The sequence below is a fragment of the Melopsittacus undulatus genome, chromosome 6 (assembly GCF_012275295.1).
Source record: "Melopsittacus undulatus isolate bMelUnd1 chromosome 6, bMelUnd1.mat.Z, whole genome shotgun sequence".
NCBI classification, from domain to species: domain Eukaryota; kingdom Metazoa; phylum Chordata; class Aves; order Psittaciformes; family Psittaculidae; genus Melopsittacus; species Melopsittacus undulatus.
The window spans coordinates 21,630,573-21,646,344 of NC_047532.1; the positions used below are offsets into that span (position 1 = coordinate 21,630,573).

The following is a 15,772-nucleotide window of genomic DNA, read 5'->3' on the forward strand; positions in this document are numbered from 1 at the left end:
ACAGCTATTACTTGAAAAAACATACTAGGAATAGCATGTAACGTACAAACATCTAGCACTGTGAAGGTACCATAAATCTCTACAGAATAGTGATTACTGAATCTTTCTTCATAACCTGTTGACTTCACAAAAGTGAACTTAGTTTTATATTGACAATTTAAAAATTCATGATGCATAACCAGAGCTGACAGGTTTGTCCACATTTTTCTTTCTACACTGTTATTAAATTTAGATTATATATGCCAAAGCCTTTGGACGATGCCTTATTTTCAAGTACTCAGGATTTCATACTCATGAGAGAAGAAAACAAACCCCATTTAAGTTGACAATTCAAAACATAAACTGAGCTAAATGAGGAGATGGATTATATCTAGTTACAGTGAAATTCAATAATAAAAGATGTTTCTACGATGATGTTACATGAAGCATCATAAATTATATGGATAACTAAATCAAATTAGATTTCAATTATTCAGTGGAATTTCTTAATTCAACAAACTGCAGAGATCTGTCATAATAAAACACATATAAAGAGTAGAAAAATAAGAAGGCCAGGAAAAACAGGTGAACATGCAAGATGTAAATGGTGAATGGAGGTGAATGGAAATGAGCAAAAAGGTCCAGCTGCTACTTAGCCATACCACAAATGGAACCAGAAAGTGAGAGATGAACTCCACAAAGAGCTCCAATATCATTTCAGCCTGTGTCCCCCTTGTCATCAAGTTCTTTCTGTTGCTAATATTCAGGTACACTCTCAGTCAGTTAAACCTGTATTGTTGGCTTTCCTACAGTTCCCCTTAACTGACAGGAAAGACATATGTATGTACCAAAAGTAAAGAGATATCCTGACAGAGATTTTTGCAAAAATTAAACACACTTTAATAAAAATCCCATAGCACAGTAACTTTGGTAAAATAAGATACAGAAAGAGCCAAAACCAAAATGTAACAGTGATGCAATCAGAAGGACGCTTAATATCAAAAATTTTTATTATTTTACCATTCCATCAGTAAAGAACATTCACACAAGCTGTTTCAGAAATGGCTGAAACTGTAACATTTTTCCTCAGATTTGTACATTTCATCTCCAAAACAACCTGATTTTACTCACAGCAGGAAAGACAGAACCTCTGCTGTGCCTAGTCACCTTTAGGAAATGCAAGCGTGTTTTAGAAACAACAAAAAGAACAATATCACAAGAGGAGAAATCACAGTGGGGGAAATAAAGTTTTACCTCCCAGAAGTTTCCTTGGAAAAAAATGTCTCCAAAATAAACTACTATTTCTTTACATTTCGTAACCCATTACGATGTTTTTTTTTACAACTAGGACAACCACATCTCCCACGGCAGAAAAATCCAATGGAAGAGTAATTAATCGTTTTGAACACTGCTCATTTTACAAGATATTTATGAGTTAGAACAAGAAGAGCAATGAAAACTAAACGCAATTTTAGGTCTAAGCAGTTCTTCAGAAAGCCACATCAACAATTAACAAAGGAGTATTCCAATACTCAAAAGTTTGAAGAGAAAGAATCAGCTAAGAAGCAAAATGGCTGGTTTGCAAAGCCCAATATACCAAGAACTCAAGAGGTGAAAGTAGAATGTAATGCAGAGACAAAGCTTTGAAGTGAGAAAGCGACTCTGATTTGTCTCCTGAGGGGAAATACCTTCATAAGAAAGTCAGAGAGCATTGATACTGACACCTTACAGGGAATGGTTGTACGTTAATCACTATGGAACTTCTTCAGAGTTAGACTGAAGTTTGGCTGCTTCACAAAAACTGTCATACATTTCACATATAAGCAAGAATTTGATGCCAGCACAGGATGGAGTTTTAGGGTATGCAGTTTAGCACCTGAGAACCCTTAAAGCACTGCACAGCTGTAACTGAACTCTACTGATACACACCATGGTCATCAAGTACACTAGAATTTTTATTTAACTTAACCAGAAGATAGTGACTGTTGAGCTGTGTGTGTGAAAACATCTAGCAACAAGGAAATAAATTTACAGAGATGGAGATTAGGAGTAAAAGACAGCAGAAAGAGGCAACTGCTTCCCTAAATACACAGAATAACCTATTTCTTCAATGAGTTAAACCAGTACTGGCTATCTGGGAACCAAGTAAAAAAAAATGATTGTTTAAAGGAAGCCCAGAATTAAGAAAAATGTACACAGATAACAGTACATCCGATGTGTCCCTAAGCTATAAATGTAAAGAAAAGAGGTCAGTATATAAACATACTGGGTATACCAGCATACAGGACCTGAAAGCACCAAAGCAATGGAAGCCTCTACTCTAATTATGTGGTGATGCTTTATATATATATAGATAGATAGATAGATAGATACCTCATACTTATATACATATATGGTACTTAGGATGAGTATCTTAATATTACATACAATATCAACAAAGAAAAAGGTGGAGTAAGGGGGGACGCAAACTCCTGCAACAGAAGTCTCCAAGTTATTTGATGTCACTGCTTTATGAAAATGGACAACAGCTACAGCCTTCCACAAGCCAACAGTTTCTTCATCTCACCTAGAGTATACTGAATCACAATCTTATTGAAGTGAAACAATCTATTCTCTTCCTGTTCTTCTGAGTCTCATCTAACAGTTTCCATTCATGCTTAATGATAACAGCGCATGGTGATAAAGATTAAAGCCTTCCAATGTTCAGATACTACAACTGTAGATGCCTGACAGCAGTACCACTCTCTAGTTCCATATTGCAGTAAATACCAAAAATGACTTCAGAAACAGTTATCATCAGTGTTGACAAAACCTGAGCCTGACCTGACCCTGTATCTGTAATTCAGTCTTAATGGTTTAACAAAGAAAAAGCATAACATTTATCATGAATCTCCTGTTTGTCATTACCATCTATTATGAGCACGTCATAAACTTGTAAGCAATCACTGCATCCACACACTAAGCATGCATGCACACAATATCTGATCATTAGCAGGACCTCATAGATGCTCAACGCCATGGCCCACAGGGGCAGCAGGCATGAAATTACATCTTCTGGTTTTGCATTTTCCACAGAGAATTACACCAAAGGTATCCTGGACAAGCTTTTGTGTTCTGATTGCCTGGATATACCCTGATCATCACACCATTACCTTACCAGCTATACATTCCAGACCACATTATTTCAGTGACACAGGAAAAAGAAAACCAATTAGATCTTATACACTAAAAGCATGCATAGTGCTGCTTATATGTGTTATTACTAGATGACTTAAGCTAATAAATAAAACTGGCGTATCTCTGTGGTATAAAATAGCAATTCTTAAAATTCTCTGCAGAGCAGTAGTATGTTATTTAACACTACATTTTTAAAAATGGAAAGTGTCTCATGTAAAGTGAAGACTGCAGAACCTATTTATGTAAACAGAATCTAATCCCTTACAAAAGCAGTTTCCCAAGACAAAAAAAAAAAAAAAGAACCTCTCAATACAAGAGGACCTGCACAGATTATTAGGACTTAGGTTTATCTCCACATATAAAGCATACCACTTCCTAACAAAGTGGTATTACTAAATTAAGGATGAATTCCACTTAACAAATTATATTCACCAGTCTATCACATGTAGAGTATGCCAGCATCTCTTCCCACACATACTGAGCTTAGCATAACTACATTAGCAAGAAACCAGTTTTCTGAAGAAGACACTGTATTTTTCTGATTTTACATTACATAAAAATAAGCAATACTTTCAAGTGATAGAAATAACCTCCATCAAAAGACACTATGAAGATCTTACTTGAAGTAATACATACCAATAAGCAGCTTGAAGCTACAATGAAAGTTTAAACACAATAAAAGTAAAAATAAATAAGTTATGAGGCTCTATGATCTGGAATTTGTCTGAGATTTCAGTGACCTGTAATATTATACTACATATGGTCAAAATACGGATCATCAGCATGGGACTACTTATATTTATCTTATATACAAGGATAGCAAAATGAAATAAAATAAAGAACAAGGAAAAATTTACAACAGTAGGAAAAAAATATCAACAGGTTTTAAAAGCAAAGTAGCAAGGGAGATGCTTTACCGCAAACTGAAACTGGCAAAGAACCAGACAGATAGTTCAACTTTCTTCCTTAAAATAGGTGGGTTCAACAGGTCAAACAAACATATTCTTTCATATGAGGGAAAAAGCAAAACAGAACAGAAGACAACTTCTGAATGAGATCATCTTCTGTAAAAAAAATGTTTCTAGTTCTTTGGGGGGGGGAAGGGAGGAATGTAATGGACAAGTAAGCTGAAACTGGTACTGAAATAATAGGATGCATGAAAACAAAAGCTTAACCTCCTCCTCTCCATCGCGTCTTACACTAACTCCTCTTTCTCTAAAACCACAAAATAAAGGCCAAACCAGCAAGTGATATGAGAATGACAAGCAACGTACATCCATTCCTTTGTATCCCTTCCAGGCAGCAGCACGTTATCAAATCATCTGCCTGCACTGATACTTGTCACTCTTCTGGGATATCTATGAGGAAATTTATTGGGAGGATGGGCATGAAAGAAGCATCACCCCTTTTCCAGCCAAACATTCCAAGATGAAGTTGCAATATAAAACTAAATATGAACTATAAAACTGTAACTGTACAGCAGAACTCCAGAAAAGTAACCACTTACCAATTTTTTTTTCTCCATACAGATAACTCCTGTATGTATTTCAGTTTCTGAAACTGCTTTCAGTTTCTTCCATCTTGGTGAAATTAGAGTTTACACTGAAATCATACATTGAAGCATCTGCCTCAGACTGATACTCCCACCCTGCTGCCTTTCCCCCTCAATTCTCAGTCAAAATAATTAGTCATTTCTGTGCACAAATATGGAATTCTTTTAAAAGTCTCTTAGTGCTTAAGACACATCTGACTTCTTGAAGTTTTTCTACCTCCATGTTTTGTAATAAGAAATTAGACTTTGGGATAGACAAGCATTTAAGAACAGAAATCCTGGTGGAACTGTGATGAAGGCAGGCTACAGGGAATGCTAAACATGAACAAATACCTAAGGAGAGCAGCTACATTAGCAAAATGAGTGGATGCTGACTGGAGAAAGAGACAGGCTGGAAATCCTGATAAACTTCTGGGAGACAGAAAGATCCCTACTGCGAAATAGGGAAACTAGAACTGTGAATAACTGGAAGAAGCAGACAGGCAGAATCTGGGATTTTACCTAATCACAACTAATCTATACACATCAACAGAGCACCCAATCTGCCACAAATATTTGTGACAACTTTGTCAACACAAATACTTGTGGAACTATGCTATGAAGTGAATCTACAAATACGTCTGAAGTGAAGACATCACCTTTTTTTCTTTTCAGATGGGTCCAGATGGATCAATTTTTCATGTGGGTCATATAGGACAACATATTGTATCAGAAGAGTGGGATTATGTGGTCAGGACCAAAGACAAAGATGTGAACTTTGTAAGGTGGTACCACAGCCTTAGGAACAATAAACTACAGTCTACACTTCAACACACCATCTAGTACTGCTTCATCTTAACTTCTTAGAAATATACAAAAAAGTTCAGTTTAATACAAAGTCATTTAATACAAAGTGCATTTAGCATGAAAAAGACAGTAGCCTTAACTGAACAGCCCTACTTAACTTACTAATCAGTCAAGAAAATAATTCTATCAGACAACAGTCAACTTATCAAGAAAACTAAAAAAAAAAACTATGCAAATAACTTCTATGTCCCATTAAAATAATTCACACTTAACCTCACACATTGGCCATCATTCTGCATCCTTCTCACCCCACCTACCGACTCCACTACATCATCCTAGGTGAAAGTCCCACTCTAAAATAATACACTTTCTTCATGAGAAACCATTCAGCTACTTAAATAGCTTTGCTGTTATCCAAAGAATAATATCCTGTACAGGATTACCAAAACATGTGATTAACATCTTTGAGATACATTAAATCACACAGGTTCTTGAAAAAGCTCATAAAATTAATTACACTAACTTGGTTAGAGTTAAGCATTCATCAAAATGCTGTTCTAGCAGAATAGACTCCAGCACATTTAATCTCTTAATAATACCTAAACATAACTGCATACCAATAAATAGGAAACAAATATTAATTTCCTAATTGTTATTGCAGTATTCAGAAATTATCAAACATAAAAAGACATTTCTTTCTTCCTACAAGTAGGCTGCAGTTGTAAGGGGTCATCAAGTACTTAACTCTGCTAACAGCTTACACATGAATACAAGGCTGATGAAGGGAAACAGTGCTCCTTTACTTTCTTATAAGCTCCAAGATAAAAAATCTTTGTAGAAGACTCTACCCGATTTACTTTTGGAACTGACTGCAAACATGCTGCTCTGAAGTACACTGTAATGTGCAAACTGTATGCAGTACTGTATAAAACGTATTTTTATCCCAGATGATTTTTCAGTCAAAGGCATGCATCTGAAATACACCAATTAATATACCTTTTAACATGCACAATTACATAAGCCTCAGAAGGCTATCATAATGACAAACAGTGATGTACAAGATGAGCAGCACTACATACACACACCAGGACAAGTTCCTGTGTGATGTACTCTAGGTTTCCCTGCTCTTGCAGGGGGGTTGGGCTAGATGATCTTTCGAGGTCCCTTCCAGCCCTTGGGATTCTGTGATTCTGCATAGGATGCACCTGTCGCATGGGTACTAAGGCAAATACCAGACAGTTTGGAAAACGGGAGCATGAGGCAAGCAACAGTTCCCATAAAAGGGGACTCCAACTTTGATGAAGGCTACAAACTCTACACTTCTGAGATCTTCACTCCCAGCTAAATTTAGGGAGGCTGCTAAATTGGGCAAGGGGTCCAAATGTTATTCATGATAATGGTAAACAAATAGAGGGACACCTTCTTGCCTAAGCTTGATCTAAATTATGGTTCTAAATACTTAACATGCATTCTGGACACACTAGGGGCGCAGAGAGAATCCAGAGCTATTCTGGTATCTATGAATAAAAGAAACTAACTGCTGTGTCTTAGAATCACGCAATCTTCTGACCAGATACATTTTCATGCTCCCAGAATTACAGGCATCCCTTGCCACATGAGCTGATACTGGATACAGAATTGTAGCACCATTCACCCCACAACCTAACATACATGTTCTCAGATGCTGGGGGCTCTGAAAAGTAACAGACTAGCTTATAAAACAAACTGTGCTTTAACCTCAGTCTGCTATCATAAAATCATAGAATCATTTAAGTTGGAAAAGACCATTAAGATCAAGGCCAACCTTGCCTTACATCACTTTTTAATTGGCAGCTATTTTTATGAGCTCTTTTATGCTCATGTGGCTGTGTTATGACTGCCTTTGATATATTAATAAAATTGTATAGCACAACTGACTTCATTTCACCCAATCAAGTTTCTGGCACATAGCCAGCACAGAAACATCTATTTTTTTTTGCAGAAACAGTCTGAGGTTCTACAGCTGTTGAAATGTTTATTGATATACCTCAATGTTAGAACCTCAAAGTCACTGCAGTTTTTAAAATACTGATTTGTGGCAAAAACACCCATCCCTACTTTTTGATCCAGCCTTCCATACAGGATATTGTCTATTCTCATTCTCTCTTTTTTGACATTTGGTCTAATCCACCACACTACTGCTACAGTTAGCCACAGATGACAGCTTTGCCATTGCACAGTCTTTCAAGGCAGTTCTGAGCATGTTCTCTCCTGCTCCATAAGCTGGATGTCAGCACCTACACCAAGGATGAACCTGTCTCCTCCATGGTACTTCAAGACAGACAGAAACCTTCTCATGAGTCCTGACAGAACTGGAGGTATCAGCACTTACAAATGTCTTACAATTTATTCTTAGATTCTTTCCAGATTCTGCCATGCAACTGACACTGAGCTTATTAACAGAGAATTTTCATACCACTCTATAGTTCAACGTTCTCACTCTTTGTTCAGTCTGTATTTCAGTGTTCTGAATAAGAAGACCACTATGCATATTTCAGTCTACTTGGATTCCTGTAGTTTTAACTGGCAACTATTGAAGGTGTTTTAAGTGCATTAGCAACTGCATTTTCAAAAAACTCTTAAAGTAATCATGCCAGCCACCTTCTGTTTGATTGCTGATCTGTCTCCAGGCACAGAGAACAAAACTTACAATACAAACATTATCACACACCTTTCCTTTTAATTACAGCATCCTTACTGGTAATAGAGGTCTTGATTTTAAAAAGACAAAAGCAAGCTTATTATAAGAGTGGTCCCAGTTCAATTAGTACACTACTTTTTCTAGCTGCTTCTGTCTCTATCCAAATATCCAGATAGGACAGCTGGCCAGAATTTCCTTGATTTAACAGTACAATGCTAGTCTATTTTCCTTTTTCATTCTAGTGTGTATATATATATATATATGTATAATTCAAATAGGACTATGTATATATCATGTATAAATTTGTTTTGCTTGATTGCTACTTTGCTTTCTTCTCTTGCTCTGCTCAGAAGGTCTTTGTAAGCTAGTACACTCTGATAAACAACATACTGATTTCGTTTCCTGGGTTTTCTGTGTTCTGCCTTGCCCATGCTTACAGTACTAACTGGAAACACAAAGAAAGTTCTGTTTGGCCTGCATTTACATTTAAAATCTCAGCCTTCTAGTTACTGCTTATTTTCCCAATATGAACATGTTTTTCATTTGAACATCGAATAAAACGCCATTGTCACCTGCAAAAACCACAGGAAAAAGATGTTTGGGTTTTTTTTTTTTTTTCTACCATAACTACAAGTCTTTGGTTTTCTTATGACCACTTACAGATAACTTACCCTTGCTCCACTTGTATTTTTCATTTAGATGTAGGTTTTCTTATAAGTTTTGCAGTTTCTAAAGCCCCTGGCATAGTAAAAACTCAGACCAGACTAATTCACACCTTCTTAATCTTTCAAAGTCACAAATTGATTATTTTGAAAGATTCAGCCAGAAGAGAAAAAATTTTCACACACAGTACAACTACTCATCAGTTCTTTCTTCACCAGGTATCTTAACAACTTGTTGAATATACATATTTTATAGATTTAAAATGCATTCCAAAGTACTTCTGAGATTTTACACTGTTATACTAACCCACAATTAACCTGGCAACACATTGCAAAAATACAATTACAGTTTTAGCCTCTGCATGCTTCTCTTTTTGTTTTCTTCACTCAAATTTGTGAGACAAGGAATACCCATGTATTCTGCTTGACATTACTATTATTTAGGGTTGTTTTGCAGTACTCAGTTTGATTTCCTGCACCAACATGAGGCAATTTACTTCCAAAACTATGCTCATTGTTCAAGCATAAAATGAACAACTGCCCACAAAGTGAGAAATTCATTCTGACTCTGTTATCCCTTCCCACTTGCTGAATACTTTATCAAGCACTTTCTAAATATGTTTCTTGCTCCAGACACTGAGATGTTGCACTACATATAAAAAGGACTTACCTATTACTAAGCACAGGAACATCTGTCGCCTATGCACATACACACAACTCCCTTTATACGTTGCTTATCCATTTTCAAAATTTCTTCCCTATTAACTTTAAAAGCAAATCAATTATTTTAAACTTTATTAACTTCAAACCTCTTTTCTCAGACTGAGTCAGACTAAAGGTCTATCCAGTCAGCAGCCATAAGCAGATGGCTAGGGAAGAGCTGCTGCAAACAATACCTTTCCAGGATCCAATTACTTTTAGCCCAGGGTTCTCTTAAGTCATATGTGATTTCTATCTATTTACTAAATTTTAATGGATTTCTCTGCCATGATTTTTCCGTGTCATCCCTTGAGCTCTCATAATTTTTTAGCATTCGAGCTATCCCACCAATGTGTTTGTAAAAGAGAACTGCCATTTTTTCATTTTTACAAAAGGGTATAAGGACCCATAACCTAGCAAAAGAATGGCTGAAAGGTTAGAAAAGCAACTCTCACAGCCACTTCGTTTTTTTCTTTACTGCTTTCAACTGTTTTTGTTTTATAAAAATAAATTAAAAAAATCATCATTTTTATCAAGGATAGAAAGCTACTGCATAAACAAAGTATGCCTTTTCAACTACAATATCATATATGTTTCAAATGGATACACTCAGTACTAATAACCTAGGTGTATATTTGTGGTTGTGTCTACCCTTATAGAACATATGAAACTTAAGGTTTTTAAATAGCATCTTGCTTTTTCTCATTTTAATTTTCTAAAATCAAAGCACTTTCTCACAGTTTTGACTTTTAGCCTTTGTCTCTAGACAATAGCATGATCCTGTGAGAGACTGATCTGAAATCAGAGTCCACTGTCCACTGTCTCAAAGATTGGTAGGAGAAGCTGAGATGGGACTCCACCATCCACTGCCTGAGGGATGACTGGGAAAAGAGCTAAGACTCTTCCTTCCATTGTCTCAAGGATTGGTGTGAGGAATTGAAATAGGACTTCACCAATCAGTGTCTCTGAGACTGTGTGGGGGGAGTTGTGATAAGACTCTTCCATCCATTGCCTGGGAGAAGTGAGTGAGAAGCTGAATTGGGACTCCACAATCCATTGCCTGAGGGATGAATGAGAAAGAGCTGATAAGACTCTTCCATCCATTACTGGTGTGAGGAATTGCTGTCCATTATCTCAAGAATTGCTGCAGACACCTGTGTGTTTGCACTTGGCTGCAAGACCAGAAAAACTGGTCCACCAGGAAGAACAGAAGTACTCCCCCCAACTCCTGATAAAATGGAGAGTAAAACATGGCCAAAACGGGTACCTTCAAAGGGACTCCAGAAGGACGCCTCCCTGAGGATATACACTGACAACAGACTCCTGGGGGACACTCTGCTCTGATACTACAAGACTACAAACCCTGAAGAACTCCCACCACCAACGATGGTGAAAATGGATCCCCAGGACACCGCTGGATCCACAGTGATAAGCATCTCTCTCTCTCCCTCTCTGCATCCCAAATTCTTGCTTCATTTTCTATCTTTTTTCCAATCTGTCCTATCACTATCCCCTTTATTACAATAATTTCCCTTTTTTACAGTAACTGTCTTTTTGTAATAAACAAACTGTCCAATTATGGTACCTGACCTTGTTTGTGTCTTAATTTCACTCTTGGGATCACAAACTGAAACAGGGTCCGGCACTGGAGTTTTTCTCCAGTCAGACCCTGACAGCGTAACTACAATAATATTTCACTGATTTTATACTTCAGCAGTTATTAATTCAATAATACAGTGCAAACTGTGGCCATATTTCAATACAAATAACATTTAGAACATTTTACCTTTTATATAAAAATACATGTCTGGCTATGGTAAAATTCTCAATAATATCTCTTTCAAAAAAATAAAGAGATGTTCATCCTACCATTCATTGCAATTACCCTGTAACAGGATGTAAAGGGACTGATGGAACATTAAAAGGCTATTCAAGTTCCAGGGGCAGCCACTAGAGAATTTCTCAAAGCAGAAGAACAAAGGAAAAGAGAGCTACCATCTACCTTCAGCATATTTTATCACAGATTCAGGCAACAGGAAGGAGCTGCCAGAAGCTGGGTCAGAGAGTGTGAATTACACAGTTTCCATACCTATTCTAAGCAAACATGAGCAGATTGCCGAGCTCAGTTAGTTTCCTAAATGGCTAACCCAACATAGCAGTATAAAATCTGCACTTGCAGTTGAGTTCTTACTCTCCACAAGCAGGGGCTTTGCCTCTGAAATGCACACCAGGTTGGACACATGCTGTATCAAATGAAAACACATTTCAAAACTTCTAATCTAGTCATTAGGTAGAACTTAGACTAAACATCTAAGTTATTTACTACGGCTTTTCATATTGACTTACACAGATATCATGTAAAATGGATTTTTTTCCGATTTTTATCCCACTGAAACATTCAGTTACAGAGATTCAGAGATCTGATTACTCCACATGTTTATTTCTTACAAGACCAAAACCAATTTGGCCAGTAGCTTTCTCAGTTTGCCATATGCACACTCTGTAATCTTTACAGTATGAAAATAATCAATGAAAGCGGTTAAAAAATAAGAAATCACATTCATTCACTTTGACAGTCATAGGAACATCTGCATTTACAAAGATATCAAGCAGAAGACTACATAGCTTTTTTAAGACTAAATCACTTACAGTTTGCCAGTGATGTCTTAAAAAAGCTTTACTCACCCTTTCTAAGGCACAGTTTTTTCAAACTATTCTAAGGAATTTTAACAGTGGTATGTCAAACCAAGCACTATGCTCATTCCTTACTTAGGAAGAGCTGACATCAAGTATTAAGTAAGGATTAGCTTAACAAATGTAATTTACTTGCCATCCATAAAACTGTTTAACCTCTTCTAAAATATTACCAAGAAATGGAAGTCCGTTTAGAGAATATCTAAAATTTCTATATAAAAATATGTAATTAAATTACTCAGCTATGAACAACTGTATTAACCACAGCATAACACTGTAACCATAAAAGAAAAACAAATACAGTAAGAATATAGCCCCTAAGCAGCCTTTGCTGTATCTTGACTACACAAAGCCCTCATCACTTAATGATATATTATCTCTCCTCGGGCAATAAGCACTTACACAAATTCCTTTCTTGGTAACCGGGGGGGGGGGAAATAAAATAAATACCAAACATAAGGTTCCCCCCACTCCCCTTTAAAAATTAGTTTTGCTGTACTTAGAAACAATGAAAATACTGAAATACGGTGACTAAGTATGGCACGGCAGACCTGAGGACATACCTTTGCTGTGCACTCCCAGGATTACCGGCTATTTTATTTGGTTTATCTTCTCGGTATTCCACATACAGAAACCATCCCAAACATTTGATTATTCTTGTTGACTTTTTCTGTACTAAGTCTAGAAGACAGATCACTGCAGGATAATCATATTCAAAGCACAGCCTATGTATGTAATGGATTTTTACCACAGAATAGTAATGTTTTGTGTTATGCCCCCTTTCTAATAATACTCAGTGCTTTTTTTATTTTTGACAGCTAGTGAAAACTGAGTTGATGTTGGTACAAAAATGTCTGTCAGAACCCTTTCCTGAGCAGTAACAGCTGATTTAAAGTCAGGGTTGGTGTTTTTTGCATTAAGTTATTTTATTCTTATGCATTACTTCACATTTCTGAAAATAAGCTTCTGGTTCTGTTTTATCATCCATCCATTCTGTTTTGTGAGATCCTTCTACAACTCTAATGGCTTTTGATTTCACCACTCTCTTGAGTCAGATTTGTGTTATCTCTAGAATAGTATCAGAATAGACTTTTTTTTTACTTCCATTACTGAAATAATTTTATTATCACTACTCTATAAGCATCTGATTGAAATTAACATTGACTGAAATTAACTGGCCATCTTCTAACATTTTAAATACCTGCCTATTTTGACAAAAAATCTCCCTCTTAAATCAAATCATGTGCCAGCTACAATGGCACTACTTCCTGTTCTGCATGCATACCGTTTGGATTATCCTTGCAAATCCATGTGTGAGTTAACACAATAATAAGTACGTTGTTGCTAGTATGTTGTACCTATGTTGAAGGTTACATGTTCGCTGGCAATGAAGGTTGCAAAGATCCAATAATAAACACCTTTTTTAACATCTGAACCTGCTTTCAGGAGTCAGCTGAAAAGGTTTCCACTGTTATCCCAAGTGGGTACCTCTCATGAGGATCTCAGTATTTTGCATCCTAATTACTGCAATGCTCTTTCCTCTACCCCTGCTCCACTGGTATCCATTTAGATACTTCTCCAAAGAGCATTTCCTTAGATTACTGATTTGTTCAAGGCACCACCATCCCTATACTTTTCTAACACATCAAAAACCACACCACGCCTAGCTATCACCTCACTCCTTATCAACAGGGTTGATTCACATTCTGGTGAGTCTTCAAGCATTCCTCTTTAATTTTCCAACAAGACTTCCCAGGTGAGGTTTCATTTTACTGTTAAGTGATTTAATCTACAAAGAAGAACAATCCCACTCCTGGTAATTCTCAGGTGCATCATCTTGATTTTTCCCACGCATCTGCTTTAGTATTCAATCCAATCTCACAATAAGCTGATTTAGAAAATAGAGATCCCTACAAAAGAGCCATTATTTTTCTGCTGGTTTAGCTCCCTAAACAGGCTTACTGTCATGGTCAAATGAGCACATGTGCCAGTGGAAAGTGGGAGTCACAACTCTGTATTTTGGTGACAGTCACTGGATCAGGTTGGCTGTAATAGGAAGCCTTACTCTCAGGCTCTCCTGAGATGCTCTCTGGCTCTCTTGTTTTCTAAGAAGCACAGTTACTTCTCTTAACCTGGAACGTTAACCTTCCATGAGGATGATAAAAATATTTTATAACTGATGAACAAGAAATAATTTAAGCATCTTAAATGTTTCCATCTACCTCTATTGTCCAGCTATAACCTGTATTATACTGGAATTGTGAACTCCTTGTGTAAACATTCTTCCATGCCTGCTTCTGCAAAGCAGAGGTCACAATATTACCTGGTTTACTTTATTTTCAGTCTGTTTTACTCTTCACTCAAATACAAAACTGTTAGAATACTACTGAAAATCTGATATGCAGTTGATGCAAGTCTTCACTGACAGAACCTGAGGCACAAAAAAGGCATCAGAGGAGAAAAAAATTGGACCACCTATCTTCTGATTTGTTACGGATTCAGACCCTTAGGCTCTTTTTGACATTTTCTCAATATGGAAAATATAGTCAGAGAAGGTCAAAAAGAAATAGTTGTCCAGACTTCAACACAAGTTAACTTCTACATATAAGAAAAGCAAACTTCTGTATCAAAGCAGTAGCAAGAGCTAATGGATTAGGGAAGCTATAACAGAACCCACACGTAGTAAAGGACACATTTAAGGGAGGATAAGCAAACAGGACTTAGTTTCTAGCTCACCCTACTTCTGTAAATCAGGTGTACTGAAATAAAGGATGGAATGTGAAGAATCATCCACATGATTATTTAGTACAAGTCATAGAACAAAGCTATAGTGACACACGAATCAAAACTGAAAATGGTACCAAGAATTACACAGTAAGCCTGCCTTTCCATAGCTCTCCTCTTTCTCATGGAGAATCTCCTGACCTTTTGGCACAGTTTCTTTGGGAGAATTTCTTAGGCCAAGTACATGCAGACATAAAACAATCTAGCAACAATTTAAAAGGCAGCTGATCTACCTGCAACTAAATTCAATCATGAGCTATATCCTAACAGCAGGATACAAAGGTCTGATCACCTGAGTTACCCTTCAAGTGGAAAAAATCAATGACATGTCACACTGGATAATATGACACTAACTGGCCTGTCTTTAGCCCCATATCCCTGCAAAAGATTCACTCTCTACATCAGGATTTTGGTAAGAGGAAAAAGAAAAGTACCAAACCCCCTCATGCTATAGAGCAAGTTTCAATAAAACCACTTCCAGGCTGTAATTAACCAGGGATATTTTCAGATCATGAGTGACCTAACTGAAATAAAAAAATATTAACAAGAAATGGTTTACTTATATTGTAAGTGTGGTTTGTTGTTAGTTTGGGGTTTTTTTGAGGGGTGGTCATAAAACAACAACAAAAGACTGCCTAGATCTTAACATCAATAAATCTGTTCCTTCACATTTATAGACTTGGATAATTTAAGTGGTCCTGACAGCAAACTCTACTCCATAAAGCAATCCACTTATGAAAATAAAATACAGAGGATTCT

At 36.7% G+C, this 15,772-nt stretch overlaps 1 protein-coding gene across 8 annotated transcripts in view; it reads right to left on the reverse strand.

The window, feature by feature from the left end:
* The window catches only part of ZZZ3 (zinc finger ZZ-type containing 3), a 61,650-nt gene that overhangs the window by 36,922 nt on the left and 8,956 nt on the right, over nt 1–15,772 (reverse strand). The gene's annotated exons all lie outside the window — the stretch shown is intronic.